The sequence below is a fragment of the Schistocerca serialis genome, chromosome 5, assembly GCF_023864345.2.
Source record: "Schistocerca serialis cubense isolate TAMUIC-IGC-003099 chromosome 5, iqSchSeri2.2, whole genome shotgun sequence".
Taxonomy (NCBI): Eukaryota; Metazoa; Arthropoda; class Insecta; order Orthoptera; family Acrididae; genus Schistocerca; species Schistocerca serialis.
In genome coordinates, this window is record NC_064642.1 from 774,691,726 (window position 1) to 774,714,097 (window position 22,372).

The window sequence follows — 22,372 nt, forward strand, 5'->3', positions numbered from 1 at the left end:
AATCCAGCCACAGAATCACAGAATATCTTCGTCCAACTTGTGACAACACCACCATACGCTCAGAGAAAGTCTTGGTTCTAACTCTAAGATTGAGCTGTGTTGTCCCAAATGGAGGTAAATCATTGTTACCCCCTCCCTGTAATCTACTACGAGAAACTCCTAGTCTCTTCCTACCTAAGAAATCTTCTGTGGCAACTGGCACACGTAACCCCTTTATCATACATACAGTAATCCTTGTTCCATTGGTCATGAATACGATATTTCGTAATGATGTGGAACGTATCACGTTAAATAATTAATAATTTTTTCTACAGCTACTACTTCATATCTAAAAATCCAACTATCGAGTAAAAGGACTTGTCATTCTGAAATTCTTTTAATTAGCTTTTAAATGTTGGTTGGCTATCTGTCAGACTTTTAATGCTACTTGGAAAATGACCAAAGATTTTTGTAGCAGCATAATTCACCCCTTCCTGGGCCATAGAGAGATTTAATCCAGAACAGTGAAGATCATCCTTTCTTCTAGTGTTGTAGCTATGCACTTCACTGTTATTTTCGAACTAAGATGGGTTATTAATAACAAATTTCATGAGTGAATATACATATTGTGAAGGTACTATGAACATCCCGAGTTTCTTAAATAAAGTCTGCAAGGTAGTCTTGGGTGGGCTCCAGGTATTATTCCGATCACACTTTTGTGCAATGAATACTTAATGACAAGTTTCCCCAAAATAGGATGACGTGTGAAAGTAGTGAGTGAAAATAGGCATATTAGGCTAATTTACTGATATGTTTATCACCTAAATTTGCAATAACCCTTATAGCATAAGTAGCTGAAGGTAACCATCAGAACATCGGTGTGTTTCTTCCAATTCAATTTCTCATCAATGCACATACCCAGAAATTTTGAATATTCTGCCTTAGCCACAGATTTCAGTTCACAGTCTATATTTGTCATTGGTGGTATGCCATTTACTGTACAGAATTGTATAAACTGTGTTTACTCAAAATTTAGTGAGAAATCATTTGTAGAAAACCACTTAATAATTTGCTGAAAAACATTATTTACAATTCCCTCAGCTGATTATTGCTTGTTGGGTGTGATTACTATAGTTGTATCATCAGCAAAATGAACTAGCTTTGCTCTTCATGAATACAGAGTGTCAAGTCATTAACATATATTAAGAACAATAAAGGATCCAAGACTGAACGCTGTGGGACACCCAATTAGAGGACTGTGCTGATTTTTGCAGACTACCTGTACTGTTAATTTACACTTTCTGCATTTTTCCAGTTACATATTAATGAAACTACTTTGGCACTGCCCCCCACTCATACGACAATACTGAAGCTTATCTGGAAGAATTTCATGATTTACAGAATGAAAAGCCTTGGAGACATCACAAAATATCCCAATCAGTGATGTTCTAATATTCAGTGCATTTAATATTTGATCAGTGTTCCCTTTTCTGTTGAAAATCCCATCTGAAAACCAAATTGACATTTTGTTAGTACTTGAATTTTAGAAGTATGAGACACTACTCTTGATTATATTACTGTTTCAGGAATTTCGGATAAAACTGTTAGAAGTGAGACTGGGAGGCAGTTGCTAGTATCAGACCTATTCCTTTTTTATGCAATGGTTTAATAATAGCGTATTTCAGTCTATCAGGAAAAACGCCCTGTTTCAGTGAGCTACATCATATGTGTCTGAGAATACTACTTATTTCTTTGGAACAAGCTTTTAGTATTCTGTTGGATATGTCATCAGTTCCATGCAAGCATTTACTTCTGAGTGAATTTATTATTGTTCTAATTTCAGTAGGAGAGGTAGGTTGCATTTCGATTACATCAAATTGCATAGTTATTGCCTCTTCCATCTACTACCTACCATTTTCTAATGAATAGCTGGATCCTATTATCTCTACAACAGTTAAAAAATGGTTATTAGAAATACTTTCTACTTCTGACTTCTTTTCAACAAACCTTTCACTGAGTCTGATAGAAATACAATCTTCCTGTCCTTTGGTTGCCCTGATTCCCATTTAACAATATTCGAAATTATTTTAATTTTATTGCCAGATGTGCTAGTGTCAGACATAATACACATACTTCAGGACTTTTTAATAACTTTCCTTAATACAGTGCAGTAATTTTTATAATGTTTCACTGTTGCAGGATCGTTACTCCTCCTAGGTATATAATACATTTCCCTTTTTTGTTTACAACATATTTTATCCCTTTAGTAAACCATGGCTTTATACATGGTTTCTGACAGTTATATTACACTGTTTTCTTAGGGAAAATTTTTCAAATATACTCACATGGATATTATGAAATAGTTGACATTTTTAATCAACATCAGTTCTCTGTACACCTTTGCTGTTGCAAGCTTTCCCTTAAGTTTTAAATTGTTAGATAGTTAATTCAACGCATTATTTTTGAGGACTGTTTTGCATCACTGTATAGAGGTATATCATACACTGTAACTAGCTGTGCATCATGATCATACAGACCATTCTTAATAGGAAAAGTTTTTCTTAGATTAAATTTATCTCAGTGTATGGAAACAATATCTATCAGTATACTGTTATCCTGTACCATCCGAGTAGAAAAATCATTCACTGACGTGAAATTGGAAGAACCAAGTAACTCTGCAAGGTCGAGCTTTCTATCGGACTCTTTCAGAAAATCTACATTAAAATCCCCACAAACAAATATTTGCTTTCCTCTGTCTGACAGATAGCACAACAAATAATCCAAGTTTTTCAAAAATGGTTGAAAATTTCCCAATGGGGACCTATACACAGCTACAATTTTAAAAGTGCCATTATTTAGTTTAAGCTCACATGCACATGCTTCTATTTGTAGCTCTACGCAAAATCCTTTAGTTTCCAAATTTTTCACAAAATGACAGTTTTTAACAAATAGTACAGCTCATCCTGTACATAGTGTCTCTACTAACATATGCTGAAAGCTTGGATCCACCTACATTTATTTCCATACCTGTGAGTATGTGATGTTCTGACAGGCATAGTACATCTGTTCCACCCTCAGTTTCTAAATCTTCCAAAGAAACAAGAAGCTAATCTACTTTGTTTTCTAATCCCCTGATATTCTGATGCAATATACTAACATTACTCTTCACTGTACTCTTATGAGAATCTTGTAACGTACTAACATTATTTTTCACTGTACTGTTGTGAGGATCTTGTGATATTTTAACATCTCCGGTACCTGCCCGTCTGAACTTCTCATTAAGTTTAATTTCAATCAATGTTGTATGATTGGACACAGATTTTACCATAAACAGTACTCCCATTATTTTCTGCCACCCGCCCCTTAAAGATTTTGCTATCATCCCAGCCACTTTACCCTTACCTTTCCTACTGACATGCAGGCAATGTCTTGTGAAGCCCCACCTGCTAATGCCGTCAAGAGGAACCAAACCTATGCCTGACAAAGCAAGTGATCTAGCTCCATATTGACCCACCTGACAGACCTGTTCAATTGGGGCCGATCATACCGCATGAAAGCGGGAACCAAGCCAACATTTGTATGGTTCGCCGTAGATGTTATTTTAAAAAAAATATATTATCTTTTTATCTACAAAAAATCTGTTTTCTTTGCCACCAACAAACCCCACAAGCAACAATCCATCTTTTAATTTAAGTGTAAAGTAACACGGTTCACAGAAAAACTTTTCTGATGGTTGATGTATTCCCATTTGCGTTTAACGACACTTCCGCTGAGATTTATTCTCTCTTTTCTTAGCCCTGCATTCCAATGGTGACAGAGCTTTCCACTTTGGTACAGCTTTGGTGTAAGTCAACTCGTACCCGGAAAGATTACTATATATAAACAGGTGTCAAATACGTTTCAGGACTATTGTCCCTGAACTCTGACAGGTCAGGGGTTCAGAGGTTCACACTGCTGAACCAGAGCCTTTTTTAAATTCTACTCTACACGAAAGTGTACGTATAACCTAAGATATACCCGCAAATCATTACATCTACTACATAAGATCTTAATTTATCTTCTCAGTATGTTCCTCCAGGTGTTTCAATCTTGTATAGCTTCTCACTCTGTGCCCAGTTTCTTACTGTTACTCCAGCATTATGCAACCAGGTGGTCATACGCCCTCCTCTCCTTTCCCTCTGGTTACCATTCGAGGTTCATTTTCGGTATTCTAGCTTCCTCCATTCTACTTACATGCCCACATCATTGAAACTTCCTTCCATGCATCGTATCTCTTACTTCCATTCTCTTTATTATTTCATCGTTCCTTATATTCTCCTTTCTGGAAATTCTTGCTGATCTTCTCCAGAAATCCATTTCTACTACTTCCAGTTTTTTTTTGCGTGTTTCAGAATGGTAATCAAGTCTCCACACTATATATAGTTATTATCTCTAGTATCGAATTATATTCTAATCTTTTCGTTTGGTTTATTACATTTTTGTTTCATAACATTGAGGAGAGCATCATAGTGACCTTCTTTCCACTGCTAATCCTTTTATTAAATGTTGCCTCCGATTTTCGCTCTATCTCTGAAATGGATACCAGTAATGGAAGGTATTGACATTCTTCACTTTCTTTCCCTCTATAGGTCATCTGCATCATTAGTGAGGTATTCGGTCTTCTGATAATTAATCTTTAATACCCAGTTTCTGTCTTCCATTGCTAAACGGTTACACACACTGAAGAGCTAATCAAACTGGTATACCTGCCTTAAATCATGTATGGCTCCCGCGAGCACGCCGTATTGTCGCAATAAGACGAGGCATGGACTCCACTAATGTCTGAAGTATTGCTGGAGGGAACTGACACCATTAATCCTGCAGGACTGTCCATAAATCCCTAAGAGTACGAGGGGTGAAGATCTCTTCTGAACAGGACTTTGCATGGTAATACTGATATGCTGAATAATGTTCATGTCTGGAGAGTTTGGTGGCCGGCGGCAGTGTTGAAACTCATAAGAGTGTTCCTGGAGCCAGTCTGTAGCAATTCAGGACGTGTGGGGTGTAATATTGTGCGTTGAACGATTCCCTTCAGTCGTCGTTAGTCCCGTTCTTGCAGGATCATTTTCCGGCTGCAGCGATGTCGGAGATTTGACGTTTTACCGGATTCCTGATATTCACTGTAGGCTCGTGAAATGGTCGCACGGGAAAATCCCCACTTCATCCTACATCCGAGATGCTGTGTCCCATCGCTCTTGCTCCGACTATGACGCCACCTTCAAACTCATTTAAATCTTGATAACCTGCCATTGTAGCAGCAGTAACAAATCTAACAACTGTGCCAGACACTTGTTGCCTTATATATTCATTGCCGACCGCAGCGCTGTGTTCTGCTTGTGTACATATCTCTGTCTTTCACTATCCACACCTATACCAGTTTCTTCCACCCTTCAGTGTGTATTATTTGCGGCCCGTCTTAATCTTAAATCTTACATTAAAATGAGCGTCTTTGCGATCTGAAATGGCTAGAAAATTATACGATGAAACGAAAAGACCAATTACAAAATAGAAAAAAGCTCTCTCTCATCAAGCTTGTTTTTTGAAGTGCAGACTGTAAGACGAGTGGCGTTCATTGCAGCGGTGTTAAATTGACGACAGTTGCGGCTACTTCGGGTGTTGTGAAGACCGCTTATTGAAGGAGGCTGTAATGGTGGCCGGTGCTGTAGTACCCATTCTTTACACCAATTGAAATGATGTTAAGTGTTGTCCTGAGGGACACTTCTGGCAATCAGTTGCAGCTTGGTCAGCCACTTCTCATGCCAGTCGTACCTATTACCCCTTGGGTCGGAAGATCTGTAGGTACTAAGGCAAGACATGAGACAGTGTGACATTACAGTTGTTACGAATCACTGAGACAGTTGTGCCTGTGATAACATTTTATTAATTTGAATGCTGCAACAAATATTGTCTTTCCTGGTGCTCACGAAACAGGCTGAAATGGTCTACCAGGCCAGGAATGCTAGACACAGCAGTCTGAAGATCACGTAGCTTTGCGGTGGTAAAATATGTTGGGGATCGGTAGCGTGGTGAAATGGGTAGCCCTGTGGATTCCCCACTATGCACACGACAGCCTCAACACTCTTGAAGAAGGACCCGCGTTTAGTCTTGTACGCACAGCATGTTGGAGAAGGTAGTTGTCGTGAATGTGGAACCCCAGGTTTCCCTCAGCACACACAGCGTACAATCAGAATGTGGCCCATGTGCAGCCTGGGACAAGGACTCAGATGCTGACTCAGTAAGCGGAAGTAGGCTTTCAGTCGTTCTGGCCCTTCGTCAGAGGAAGGTCCTGCAGGTCAGCATCTTCCGTAAGTCAGCGGCTGTGACACGACAGGAGCAGGAACATGGATTTACGAAGTCCACCCACACCTGGCAGGCTGCAGTCTCGTAGCTCAAGTCACCCAACAGGAGGCGAACGGCACTTCATGGCTCGCCACGTGGGGCCTCTAGTTAGTGGTAAAATTAATTATAATGATATACAGTTAGCAAAGTATATTTATTACAATTAGTGTATTGAAACTCTAGATTTCCCGCTGACATATAAAGAGTCCATGAAATACTGCATAAAAGAAAGACGCCATGATATCTTTTTTTAACGCTTGTCCTTGTGATCTTGTTGCGAAGCTCTGGTCTTGTCTTCCGCTCGTGGCTCTGTATGCCATTCGATGTGTAGACGCTTGCTGCATATCATGTAAGTTGAATTGACGTCAGATAATAATTATCAGTGCTGAATTTTTGCTATTTGTTTTTGCTGTGACACGGATACGTTTTCCTCTTTTTACCTTTTAGTCAATACTTTGAACGGGTGGAACCTCATGTGGTATCTTCATTTAATTCCCAAAAGAAGCTTAAAATTACTTTTGTTCTATTTCTTTCGCTCTACGTTCTGAACAACCTGCATTTAAAAATTATTTGTACAGCACTGTTATGTTTGACTGCTGAAAATTTATCCGCACTATTAGAAGCTTGTTTTATATTTGGCTTAAGCCGGACGAAGTAATATTTCATAGTTAAACGATTTTTCCATTTCTTTCTGGTCGGGAAGAAAAACATTAAATATCCATGCCAGAGGTAATTTTTCGTTGCAGTAAAACGTATCTATGATTTCAGAATAATAATTCCTAACACGACGTTATTCTCACTTTAAGTAAAGGCTATATTTGAAGTGTAATTTCCATTATTAAATGTAGGAAGAGAAATTCGTAATAATAAAACGTATTTATTCTTGCTCTCCCAATAATTTTTTAGGGAGATACTGCCTCAATTTCCCGTAATAAAATCAAGTAGGGACTAATTTAGCCGGCAGAGTTAAACTGTAACCGAACTGTCATTCCGCCAAGATCTGTGATGTAGGTGAAACAACCAGACTATGAGGACGAGACATTCGAAACAGGGGTATATAGAGCCAGACACCGCGTCAATTGTAACAGGTTTTAATTTTTTATTTTGAGATATCAGTCTTCTGACTGGTTTGATGCGGCCCGCTAAGAATCTTCTCCTGTGCCAACCTCTTTGTTTCAGAGTAGCACTTGTAGCCTACGTCCTCAACTATTGGATGGGTGTATTCTGATCCCTATCTTCCTCTACAGTTTTGACCTTTACATCTCCCTCTACTACCATGGAAGCCATTCCCTGAAGTAACAGATGTCCCATCAACCTATCCCTTCTACTTGTCGGTGCTTCCCATATATTCCTTTCCTCTCCGATTCGGTGCAGAACTTCCTCATTTCCACTTAAATTTCAACATTCGTCTGTAACACCACATCTCAAATGCTTAGATTCTCTTCTATTCCGGTTTTCCCACAGTCCATGTTTCACTACCATAGAATGCTGTGCTTCAGATGTGCGTTCTAAAAAATTTCTTCCTCAAATCAAGGCCTATGTTTGACACTAGTAGTCTTCTCTTGGCCAGGTATGCTCTTTTTGCCACTGCTAGTCTGGATATGAAGTACTCCTTGCTCCGTCCGTCATTGGTTATTTTGCTGCCTAGGCAGCAGAATTATGTAAATTCATCTACTGCGTGACCATCAATCCTCATGTCAAGTTTTCGTTGTTCTCATTTCTGCTATTTCTCAATTCTTTCGCCTTTCTTCGATTTACTCTCAGTCCATATTCAGTACCTATTAGACAGTTCATTCCTTTCACTAGATCATATAATTCTTCTACACTTTCACTCAGGATAGTAAAGGCACCAGCCACGTTTTAATCCGAGTACTACGTTCTTCAGTGTCTGATCGTGTTATTCCCTCTTGCCTCATGTGCATATTGTATATTACCCTTCTCTCCATATAGCATACCCATATTTATCTCAGAATTTCGAAGATTTTCATCACTTTACATTGTCGAACTCTTTTTCCAGATCGGCAAATCCTATGAATGTGCCTTGATTTTTCTTTAGTCTTGCTTCCATTATCATCTGCAACATCAGAATTGCCTCTCTGGTATTTTTACCATTCCTAAAGTCAAAGTGATCTTCATCTAACACATCCTCAATTTTATTTTACATTTTTTTGGTTATTATTATTGTCCGCAACATGTATGCAAGAGCTGTTAAGCTGATTACGCGACAATTTTCGCACTTTTCAGCTCTATCAGTCTTCGAAATTCACGCACCAGTCGGATCTTAGAGTCCTCGGAACTGTGTGGGTGATATTTTAGCGAAAGTCAGATGGTATGTCACCTGACTCATACATTCTAAACACCTACGTGAATAGTCGTTTTGTTGCCATTTTCTCTAATGATTTTAGAATTTCTTATGTGATCTTAAGCCCTCCAAAGATCTCTTAAATTTTCATTCTAAAACTGGATCCCCTATCTCTTCTAAATCGACTCCTGTTTCTTCTTCTATCACATCAGACAAATCTTCTCTCTTCATAATGGCCTCCCATCTACTGATTCCACCTTCCACTCTCTCCTCTGCATTTAACAACTCTTCACGTTGCTACCACTGCTTTTAAATTCACCGAAGGTAGACTTGACTTTCCTATATGCTGAGTCAGCCCTTCCAACAATCGTCTCTTTTTCAATCTCTTTATATGTTTCATGCAGCCATTTCGTCTTACATTCCCAGCACTTCCTATTTATTTAATTCCTTAAGACCTATACTTCTGTATACCTGAATTTAATTGAAAATTTTTGTACTTCCTTCTCACATCGATCAAATGAAGTATTTCTTCTATTATCCATGGTTTCTTCGCAGTTACCTTCTTTGCTCCTATGTTTCCTTTCCAACTTCTGTGATTGCTCTTTTGGAGACATCCATTCTTCTTCATCTTGCTGAGCTATTCCTTAATGCTTTATCTACTGCCTTAGAGAACCTCAAGCGTATCTGGTCATTCCTTAGTACTCCGTGTCCCACTTCTTTCTGTATTGATTCGTCCAGACTAATCTCTCAAACTTCAGCCTACTCTTCATCACTACTACATAGTTATCTGAATCTATATGTGCTCCTGGGTACGATTTACAACCCAATATCTGATTTCGGAATGTCTGTATGACCATCCTGTAATCTAACTGAAATCACTCGGCCTTTTCCATGTATACCTCTTCCTCTTGTGATTCTTGATCGGAATGTTCGATGTTACTAGCTGAAATTTATTACAGAACTCCTCCTACTTCCTCGTTCCTCGTCCCAAGACCATATTCTCCTGTCACGTTTTCTTCTACTGCTTCCCCAACAACTGCATTCCCGTCCGCATGATTAGTAGATATTCATCTCCCTTTTCGTACCGTATTACCCTTTCAATATCCTTATATACTTCCTCTATCGCTTTATCTTCAACCTGCGACTTCGGCATGTTTACCTGAACTATCTTTGTCGATGTTGGTTTGCTGTCTGTTCTGATTACAACAACCCTACCATTCAACTATCACAGTAACAGTTTCTCTGCCCTACCATCCTATTGATAACGAGTTCTACTCCCATTATACCATTTTCCGCTGCTGTCGATGTTACCATGTATTCATCTGACCAGAAATCCTTGTCTTCTTTCCATTTCACGTGACTGATTCCTAATAAATCTATAGTGAGCCATTGCACTTCACTTTTCAGATATTTTAGCTTCCGCACACCGTTCAAGCTTGTGAAGTTCAACACCTCGGATCGTAGAACGTTATCCTTCAATTGGTTATTCAATCTTTTTCCCATAGTCATCTCCCCCTCCCAGAGATCCGAATGGGGAACTATTCCAGAATGTTTTCCCAATGGAGAGATCATCATGACACCTTTTTGATTAAGATCCACATGATCTGTGGACACACTTTATGTGTCTTCAATGCAGTGGTTTCCATTTCCTTCTGCCTCCTCATGCTGATCATTGCTGATTCTCCCGCCTTTAGGGGAAACGTCCCTCCGCAAGGACAAGAGAGTGCCTTGAACCTCTAGCCGCTCCTGCACCTTCTTCGACATACCTGTTGACAGAATGAGGGTGACCTCATACGTCGGAAATCTTCGGCTGCCAATGCTGATTATTATCAAATTTCAGTTGGTGATGGGTCTCGAACCCCCGACCGAGGACGTTTTGATTAGTAATCAAGGACATTATCCACAGACCATGGGTGATTCCCTTGCACCAGCTTATCGGGTAAAGGAAGCCAAATGTAGGAGGTTATGCTGCTATTTGCCCTCCTTTAGCCGGAGGCGTTAGCGATCCTGTCAGCATTGTGGTGTCAAGTACGTACGGATTTTCCCTGCCTCTCCACTTCTCATCAGTACTAGAGCCTCAGAGCTGAGATGCTGCATGTTATTACTACGTATTGTAGAGTTCGCAGATCGATGTTGTGCGTACCGTCTTACTGGCTTTATTGAGGTAGCCACGACATCAAAAAAAAAAAAAAAAAAAAAAAAAATTTCCAATGTGTGTGAAATCTTATGGGACTTAACTGCTAAGGTCATCAGTCCGTAAGCTTACACACTGCTTAACCCAAATTATCTTAAGGACAAACACACACTCCCATGCCCGAGGGAGGACTCGAACCTCCGCCGGGACCAGCCGCACAGTCCATGAGTAGCCGCTACAGACTTGCTCGTTGTGCAGCAATGACTTACGAGCTTTGTAGTGCTTTTGCAATACTAGAAAACTTTGCTTGCTCTGATTTATTACTGTGACACAGGGTTTCATTCGGACTTGCTTCTGTTACCGTTTACGTCGAGCGTAGGCTCGGAAAATTTATTGGTGCTTCCAGGAAAAGGGCTGATGTGTAACTGTATGTTCTCAACTCGCTGCAGGCATCCCATGACGTAGACTGCTTTTCCATGGGTATGAATACGTAGTTATTTTGGTGGCCGTGTCACTCATACTCTGGAGGGAAATATACCCTGTCCACACTATGTACGTGATTTTATGTGATGATCTTATTGTCCCAATAGTGCCACATGAACAAGTCTTCAGTTATGCTACAGCGTTTGCAAAAATGTGATATAAAATGCTTCCTCTGAAACTAATGAGCCGGCCGCGGTGGCCGTGCGGTTCTAGGCGCTCCAGTCCGGAGCCGCGCTGTTGCTACGGTCGCAGGTTCGAATCCTGCCTCGGGCATTGGTGTATGTGATGTCCTTAGGTTAGTTAGGTTTAAGTAGTTCTAAGTTCTAGGGGACTGATGACCACAGCAGTTGAGTCCCATAGTGCTCAGAGACAGTTGAACCATTTGAAACTAATGAGCCTTTTTAAACACTTTGCGCCGCTTTCAATGGTGTCAAGGATTTCCATTCAAGTTGGCGCAGTGTCCTGGTGATATCCTCTTCATTTGTTCACATAGTGACACTTGAAGGCGTATATTTGCCTATCAGCCTGTATGTTCTCCGAAGACCACAAATCATCCTCACTATTAACAAATTACCATATAAATATAACAAATATATGGTTATGTATATAGCCACTGGACAATTATCCGTATCATTTCGTCCAGACATCTGCTGAGATTATCTCATAGCATTAATTTATCAAAAAGGTATCATGCATGGGCTTTATATTTGAAGTGTTGTCAGGGTGTATAGCCCACAAATTAGCTACAGACAAGAGAAAACGGGTAGATACTCAAAACCAAATGCATTCGTTATTAGCGCTACAACAATGAACCATTCTATTTTACATTGTTACAGTTACATAGTAACTGTAACAAACGATTCGAAAATGGGCAGTTAGCCAGAAACTGGTCACATGGAACTAATGAAAAGCGCTCTGGAGAGCGAATTAGGACACACTTATACTGTTCGAAGGTAAAGATTCATAACGAATCTGCTGAGAGGTACAGAATCTGATGAAAAGTATTAGGACACATATCTGGGGACATTAAAATGTTGCGTAGACATCCCTCACCTTTATGGCTGTTTGAACTCTGCCGGGGACACTTTGAAACAGGTTCCTGAATGTCCGTGAGGAATTGTAGCCCCTTATCCCTAAAGAGCCAAGGCCAAGAAAGAAGGTAGTGATTTTTATTTATTTATTTATTGATTTATTGCCAAATTATAGACCTGTTACATGATGTTTGAAACAGGTCGTACATCTTACAATTTTCGCTTTTCATCTTTTAACAGTTTTCTTTTCTTTTGTTTTATCTACAACAATTGCAAAGAATAATACTTTTCAAATCAACAACAATTTATGGTTGAAATATAAATTAAATTTTGTTGCTTTTAAGAAGAATGTAAAAATATGGTAGGATAGAGGAGAGATTTGTTAGTAACATCACCGAATATGACTGACGGTGAATACCTCGAAATGGTTTCTTTGAGCCGTTGACCGCCAGTCACACACACACACACACACACACACACACACACACACACACACAAATGGTTATCAGTAGAGAAATAATATTGCTTATTCTATTTATTAATAATCCTATGTATTAACTACTTTAGGTGCCCATGTACTGTCACATCTCAGCTTCCTCCTCCAGTTCCTCCTCGTTGTCACTATTTTCGCTGTCACTGTGGGTATCGCTGTAGTGATACTGCACGCTGGGGTCTGGAGTGACGTCAACTTTGTAACGCCTCCGAAAGTCATTGCATTGCATACAAATCGGAGCTATGGGCATGCCTGTCATTTTCAGAAATGTTTTCGCCCATAACCTAAGGCCTAACAGATGCTGCCTAATGACAGAATGCCTTGTTATGCTGATGCAGTTATCATGTCCAAACAGTATCTCTACTGTACGCTATACACAGTGCCGTAAAGTGAGTTCACATCCTTCCTGATCCAGAGTTTCCTTAAGCGCAGTGAAACGACCAGAGCGTAATCACGAAAGATGCGCCGAGACGGTAACAACAAATACTTCGTACGCCATTGTTGGGGTGTACATGATGGCAGGTAACGTCTTCCAGACATCCGTCAAACCGAAACGCTTCCATCTGACTGCTACCAGTTACAGCGCGATTCATCACTCCAAATCACTCTTGTCCAGCCGCCCACAATCCACTGGTGTCGCTGCTTACACCACGTCACGTGTCACTTAGCACTGACTACAGAAATATGTTGCTTATGGGCAGATGCTTGACCATAGTACCCCACCCTTTTGAACTTCCGACGCACATCATTGTACCAGCTGGTAGCACTTTGGAACGCACGAGTGACTCCCTCCGATGATTTCGTGCGATTTTTTGCAACCACACTTTTCTATGCTCGACCACCACGGACGGTCAGTACATGAGGTCTGCCTGTTCTTGGTTTATCTGTGGTTGTTCCTTCACAACCTCCACTTCACAATCACTTCACTACAAGTTAAATGACGAATTTTTAAGTCTTGATGTGTCGCTGGTGGATTTGTTGCTGATGTGATATCCAGTGATTAGTCAACTTTCGAAGTCACTGAGCTCTCTAGACCGACCCCGTGTGCTGCTAATGCTTCTCTAGTGACAACAAAGTACTCACCTCCTCCTTTCATGCGTGCACTTCCACTTCTTGTGACATGTAGTGACCAGTGCAGGATTACCTAGGGCTACGCTAAATTTTCATGAGATGTTGTATTTGATCTGTACGAATATGTCACCAACTGAATGTGTGCATAACACTGCTAAAAACTTCCATTCAGAATCTGCTAGAAATTTCATATACTCCAATCGAGACTTGGCAGCCAAGGGGGTGAGAATGGCGTGACTAATAACATTTCCACACTTTCCATGTATAATACGTCGGTATCCTCATCATAATTCACCCAGGTGATCCATGTGTCAACTCACGTTTTCTGCAATCATCTAAGCGTAATCCATCGTGGCCACCTTACGCCTCATATGAGAGTCTTCGCTGTGGCCTCTTTCCTTGCGTGTCTCCACACGTTGCTGTTGGAAGATTCGCAGGACTCGAGAGTGACCCCGCAGGACGCCACGCTTCAGTTTCATTACAGAAGATGGTTGTAGGCATCTTTGAGCCGAATTTCAAACTTCTACGTCACAATAACAGATAAATACGGCGTTTCGAAGAAGTGATATTCCAGTTGTCTAGAGCATTGTAGCTGATTTAGTTTCGAAACTTGCGACTCCAATTATTTGTGGTGAGTAACACTGCCGCATTGTACATTTGTCGACAGAGAACCAGCTTTGAAGAGGCTATGATATTCAGTTCATCCAACAGGCTTATGAGTGTGATACGTTGTAATGTTACATTACTCTGTTTGTGTATGTGTAATTTTTATTTGATTATTTTATTAAATGAAACAACAAGTTTACTGTTACCAGTCACCGTTTTATTTTTTCCACGACGCGTTTCGAAGGTTTAAACCTCCATCATCGGGTGGATTTACATTAGTTAGTATTACATATGTGTGTATGTTGTGTTACGACATTTGGAGGAACTTGTGGCACTGCCAAGGGGAAAAACAAGACACTATTTCAGAATATGGTTTTGGATAACTTTTGACAAAAAATTAAACTGATATTTAATGGTAAACTTTAACAAGTAAACTAGAGTACCTCCAGTGGTCACAGGATCCTTTTCTTGTCGTAACACTTCACATGTACACTGCCACATTTGTAAACAAATATGGCGTCTGGAATCAGCTGGGTGCAAGGTTCGTACAGCAGAAGAGAAGACATAATCGCAAAGTGCAAAGAATATACATTGTAACAACATTATTACAGAATAATCGTTTAAACCATTTGGAGGTGTTTGTTTTGAGGTGTCAAATATATGTGTGTGTACTTCAGGTGGTATATAAATCCAATTTTGAAAGGTTAAAACAGCTAAACATTCGTACTTGTTTATGCAATCAGGTGAAAAGTTAAAATGGCTTAAACTTCATACTTCCTAATAACAATTAGGTAAAATGTTATAGGCTTCAATTACAATGATCATATTGGCTACATATCATACATAGATGACACTCTTTGAAGAAAGAGAGAGAGAGAGAGAGAGAGAGAGAGAGAGAGAGAGAGAGAGAGAGGAAGGAGTGATTATATGAGAGCAAACATTTACATGGCAAGGAGTCTTAAGATTACATGTTGCATATATTAGCTGCCTAAAAGTTGGGGTAATACACTGGTTAATGTTATAAAATTTGCATCCACCCGATGATGGAGGTTTAAACCTTCGAAATGCGTCGTGTAACAGTAAACTTGTTGTTTCATTTAATGTCAGTAACAGTCACGGTAAAGCCTAACCTAAAAATGTTCGCTTTTGATTATTTTAACTTTTCCACTTAGAAAATTGTAATGCCAAAGGTAAGGAAATAATAATAAATCAACAATAAAGCTGATAACTCGTAAAATCAAATATATTAAAACTACCAATGAAAGTAGTTGAAGATAAAAAATCAAGGCTAATCTAACTACATATGACATGGTTTGAGCATCAGAAATAGATGGTGAGGAACATTCCTTTAGCCTGATCTTTACTGCTAAATGGATAAAACGGTGCCTTTTCCTAGTTGCAGACTGCGTATCTAGTGGGTTGCTGAGGTAACAAAACTTAAGTTATCAGTATTTCATATAGTTATTGAAAGCTTCGAAATAGTGTCACAATGTATTCATTATGAGATATAATCTTACGTGAAAAGTTTAATACAATAAGACAACTGAGCGAGGTGGCGCAGTGGTTAGACACTGGACTCGCATTCGGGAGGACGACGGTTCAATCCCGCGTTCGGCCATCCTGATTTAGGTTTTCCGTGATTTCCCTAAATCACTCCAGGCCAATGCCGGGATGGTTCCTCTGAAAGGGCACGGCCGACTTCCTTCCCCATCCTTCCCTAATCCGATGAGACCGATGACCACGCTGTCTGGTCTCCTTCCCCAAACCAACCAACCAACCAATAAGACAAAAATTAAAACGAGAAAAAGTGTACTGTGCCTCTTGAGGCAACGTGAACCACTGCTCGCAAATTATCCACATTTTATCCATCCAGTATATGAGAATGAGAGCACTCAGCGACTTCTAACAAACTTTACACATAATTTCAAGCCTTTTAAAAAATATTCACGCTGATGGAACGAAAAAAAAATTATCATTTATCACATTTTCCCTGTTCATGCAGTAAAACTTCAGCATCATGCATCACATTTTCATTTATTATTTATTTATTACTACCTGTATTCTTAACAAATTTTGTAGACAGTATATACCCTGAATGTACATGCAAAATTATGTTCTTGCGCGACACATAGTTCAGGAGAATTGACTTTCCATCGTGAGATTCGATTCTTTAGAGATTCTCGGCAAGTAATGCGTGGGGAGCGAGGGGGAACGACGAAGGAGATTTGTTGGTGAAGAATTTATCGCTCAGTACACTGCGGTTAGCCGTAACTACTTTGGCACGCAATTTTACGGCCCAAAGTCGAGTGCCGGCACGCCAGTCGGGAACGATAGAGAAGAGATGGCTGTGAGAAGACGTCAGCCAATCGCACGCTGACCGACCCCTCTCCAGGACGACAACGCGACTGCAGCGGCCCCTACGTGAAGAGGGCATAAGCGTCACGACCGACTGGCTACGACCTAGGTGAACAGCAGCTTAAGGATGATGCACTTGTATAGCAGCGTGATCGCTAGTTACTTCGCTTGTACTGGCCATCTATCACAGACTTGCGATTCTTTATACTGAAGAAGATCGCTTATTTTCTAGGTCCCCCTTTGCTTGCGACACTTCTTTGTAGTTGTCAAAGTTAAGTATTGTCATTTAATTTTTGTAATAAAACCCATTAACATGATTTTCTTGATTTGATTGTCTAGCGAAACGAGGACGAACAATTCCTAGACACCCCATATTGGACGACGAGCATAGAGACATGATATGCAATGCTGCTCCTAAATTTTTATGCCTATGTGATTGTTAATTTGTGGAATACTAGGAACTGAGTGTCATTGCAAAACATACCTCTTTCATATTGTCTGCAACAGAAATTTCCTACTGCTACATTATTCAAAAACAAACCATGTTAAGACCATTTTCTCTGCTGTTGTGGTAGTGTGGTTTCGCCATGCAGGACGGTGGTCTCGCCCGAGCAATACACAAGGCCTGCTATGCGTGAGCGAGATTAAATCTAAGCCCTCAGATAACTTCAGAGTGACGTTTTCATCTTTTATGCACGCTGTGCACTCCCACATTAGTGGTCGTATTTCGTTGCGATATAACTTAACCAACCAGAACTATGGGGCTCGCTTTTCGCTCAAGCGACCTGCGAGTAAAATACATGGGGGGAAGGGGGATGGAGGATAGGGGCGGAGGGGGAAGGAAAGTGCTTGACGCTGTGACTGCAGTACACACACACACACACACACACACACACACACACACACAAGTGCTCACGCGTGCCGCTTTTTATTCCGCCCCATGATTTTCCGGAGACTGGCCGGCGGTTGGCAGGTCCACCCACGCTCCCAGCTTCCGCCCCCCACCCCTCCATCACCACCAACCCGCGGTTCCCATCTCTTCCCCCACACTTTCAATATGAGCCGTCCCCGAGCGTCGGAGGCAGTCCATCTCGCTTTCTCCCCCAGCGCTACTGAAAAATGCATCAGCTGTGGCCGAACTCACCTCCACCCTCCACCATTCGCCGACTATCCTTCCCCCGCGGCCTGTCGTCGATGCCAAACGACGAGACTGGAGGCTCCGCAAAAGAAAAGAAAGCGACGACTCGGTCGCAAGATGAACGTTCTTTCCAGTCCAGATGACCTAAACATTCCGCTGCAGAAACCGTTCGTATATCTGAACTTATATCCTCCTCTTTGCCCTTAAGCACGACTGGGATTTACGTACGAGACATATGTCTTGCCATCTCTACATATTGGGTCTTAGCTTTCATGCTTCGATCAACGATAATAAATTCCTGTTGAGAAATGTATAACAATCAATAGTTAATAATTAATCTGTTTATTGCAACTGTAGGTAGGTTTCAACTACTGGGTGCCTTTCATCAGTCCTATAAGACGCAAGCAATATCGTCGTTATCGACTGCCTATACAAAGAGCAACTGATGGTTCTGATGATGATTAGAACTGTATCTTACTGCAGTGATAATGACCACAAAATGGTTGAAATCCATCTAAATCCACAATAAACAGAATATTAGCGAATGACTAATTTACATTTCTCAATTGTAATAAACACAGTGGCTGAGCTCACCCGCTCCATTTGGAATCGCACCTAATTAGTTTCTGCGTCGGACACCGCACAATAATGCTTTTCTGCCTGGCAGTGTAATAAATTTCGTGGCAAAGGGATTGTCGTTCCTAATAAAACTATTGCGTCGTCTCCTACAGACTGAATGTGATTTCTGTGAACTGACCGGTAAAACTAACACAAGATCTAGAACAAGCGAAATCATCGAATACCAAACCGGGTTTTGATGTCTGCAAAGGAATCCCATGTACAGCAGCATGTACATAGGTAGTAAGAAAAAACTACACTTTTGCGTCATGTTAGGGATACATCAATTCTAGATATTTTTTGTTGTAGAATAAAAATCTACCTTTATAAGTGTATTATCGCATAAGATTTTCGGTGCATTTAAAATTATGTAGCTTTTTCTCCCATTTTCACACATTTTTTTTTAAAAAATACGCGCATTCAAAATGACAAAGTTTTGTCTGTACTTTTGGCTCTTTCAGACTGGTACAGTTGGTAATGGCCATCAGATCCACATGATTTGTTGTGATTTAAAATCGGCTGCATTACTTATAGCTTTTACAGGTTGTTTCCTCAACATACTGTTATTTTCTGTGTTTCAGCTGAAGCTGAGATATAAAAAACCAATACAGTGTCAAAAAGTGGTGAACGTGGCTAATGTATATTTCACGAAAGGAAAATAACAATATTAGATCTGCGAAGAAAAGTCATAGCCTCAAGGCGTCATATAAAGTTTCTCCTCGTTAAGAATTTTGAAAAGGCTTTTGTTAAATAGCCCAAGAATACAATCTCTTGAAAGAAGTTCTGGAATATTACGTAGTCGTGAGAACGTGGCTTTACCTCTGTATTCAGCACGCCAGATTTAGATATATCCACCTTGTTTAGTAATTAGGAGGAGAAAATGTTTCCATTTTATGACCATTATTGCAGATGCTTTCTACAAGCAACAAAAATTTGCGTAGCCGCGTCGTGCAACATTGCAGTTAGATTTCGTCTAGATGAATCAGAAGGTGGAACAATATTATACCAAAAGAAAGGTACGTTATTTACTACATCATGTCGCCGAAAATGTCAATGTGTACATCTTTATTTAAGTACGCAACGAGTATTAACAACCGAAAAATAACCTAAAGTGATAATAAAAAAATTGACAATATATGTAAGTAGCACAACCAACAGACGCTGACGGCTACTAAATATTGATCTTATACAAAGATATCACGACTGCTTCCCTGCATAACTGGCTCCACAACAGCACAATTGCTCAAAAGCCTATTTCGCTTTCAGCCTGTGGTTTAGGAAACACCTCTGTTTGACCTGGGACATTATACGTCGAGCGTCGAAAAGGCTCGGACAACAAAAAAAGATAAGCTGCAAATATGTTATTTTTACGTTAAATCTTTTCATAACGATAGACTTCAAGTACGTGTATTTGTCAAAATTTTCAGTTTATCTCTACAATACTACATCTCAAATGATTCGATAATTTTCTTATCACGTTTTCCCTCAGTCCATGATTCATTATCATCATTTATGTTGTCCAGTCGCACATTATCAGAAATTCCTTACTCAGATGAAGTCCACTTCTTGATACTAGCAGCTTTCCTTTGGTCATGAATGAGCTCTTCCTATGTGAATGTTCACTCCTTATGACCTTTTGATTAGTATATCATCCGTCATTTTGTTTCCAATGTAGCAGAATGGCACTTCAACGTCATTAATTTCGATGGTAAGTTTATCAATGATCCCATTTCTGCCACTTCTCGTTACTTTCTTCCTGCATCGGTCTACACTCAGCCCATTGTGTGTACTCACGAGACTGTTCATTTTGCTTAACAAATCATGCAGTTCTTCTTTATTTCCGCTGCACACAACAATGTCGTCAGCGAACATTATCGCTGATACCACTTCATACTGAATTTTAGGCTCACTCCCGAACCTTTATTTTATTTCCGCAATGTATTCCTCGATTTGTAGATTGAACAGAAGATGAGAAAGTCTCCATCCCTGTATTACAACCTTTCTTATCCGAGTAATTTGTTCTTCGTCTTTCATTCTCGTTCCTTGTTTCTTCTACACAACATATGTTGTCCGTGTTTCCTCATAGCTTTTCAACAGTTTGGAGAGAAAGTCGAACATCTGTCATCATTTTACTTCGTCTCACGTTTTCCTTAAGCTGACAAATGCTATGGGAGTGTCTTGATATTTCCTAAGCCTTTCTTTCATTATCAAGCTTGACAATACACTGCCTCTCTGGTGTCTTTACTTTTCCTAACGTCAAGCGTACCGTCCCTGACACCTACCAAATTTTGCTTTCCTATCTCCTGCGTTTTATGCTTGTCAGCAGCTTGATTTATGAGCGGTGAAGCTAACTGTGCGATAGTTCTGATACTTACCTGCCCTTGCTGTCTTCGGTATTGCTTCGATAACATGTTTCCGAAAGTCTGATTGCATGCCTCCAGTCTCAAAGATTCTAGACATCAAGTTGAATAAGCGGTTACTTGCCATTTTCTTGTTTTAGTAAATGGGAAGTTGTGTTACCTGCGGTTCTGTCCTATTTCATTGTCCTGTTAGCCTCTGATTCCAATACCGGGTTTTTATTTTATTTATTTTTGTATTTACAAGTCTAGTTCCGTAGGACCAAATTAAAGAGCAAATCTCCAAGGTCATGGAACGTGTCAGCACATGACATTACAACGCAAAGGTAAAAACAAATAAAATATAATGTTAATGAACCCATACAAAGTCAATGCATAAGTTTAAGTAAACACAATCAACGATGCAAAATACGTATCACCTTTATTTTTCAAGGAACACCTTAACAGTATAGAAGGACTGAAGCATGAGTAAACTTTTTAGTTTCGATTTTAATTTTTGTGGTAGCTTCTTGAAAATGGATGCAGCAGTATACTGCACACCTATCTAAACAAGAGTTAAGAAAGAGCGATCCAAATGCAAATTTGATGTCTGCCAAGTATTAACTGAGTTAAAGCTACTAATTCTTGGCTACAAGCTGATATTGTTAACGAGAAACGAGGTTAATGAATGTATATATTGAGAGGCAAATGTCAATATACCCAGACTTATGAACAGGGATCCAAAGGAGGTACGCGAAATTCTCACTTATTGCCCGAACTGCCCGATTCTGAGCCAAAAAAATCCTTTTAGAATGGGAAGAGTTACCCCAAAATACAGGGTTATTACAAATGATTGAAGCGATTTCACAGCTCTACAATAACTTTATTATTTGAGATATTTGCACAATGCTTTGCACACACATACAAAAACTCAAAAAGTTTTTTTAGGCATTCACAAATGTTCGATATGTGCCCCGTTAGTGATTCGGCAGACATCACGCCGATAATCAAGTTCCTCCCACACTCGGCGCAGCATGTCCCCATCAATGAGTTCGAAAGCATCGTTGATGCGAGCTCGCAGTTCTGGCACGTTTCTTGGTAGAGGAGGTTTAAACACTGAATCTTTCACATAACCCCACAGAAAGAAATCGGATGGGGTTAAGTCGGGAGAGCGTGGAGGCCATGACATGAATTGCTGATCATGATCTCCACCACGACCGATCCATCGGTTTTCCAATCTCCTGTTTAAGAAATGCCGAACATCATGATGGAAGTGCGGTGGAGCACCATTCTGTCGAAAGATGACGTCGGCGCTGTCGGTCTCCAGTTGTGGCATGAGCCAATTTTCCAGCATGTCCAGATACACGTGTCCTGTAACATTTTTTTCGCAGAAGAAAAAGGGGCCGTAAACATTAAACCATGAGATTGCACAAAACACGTTAACTTTT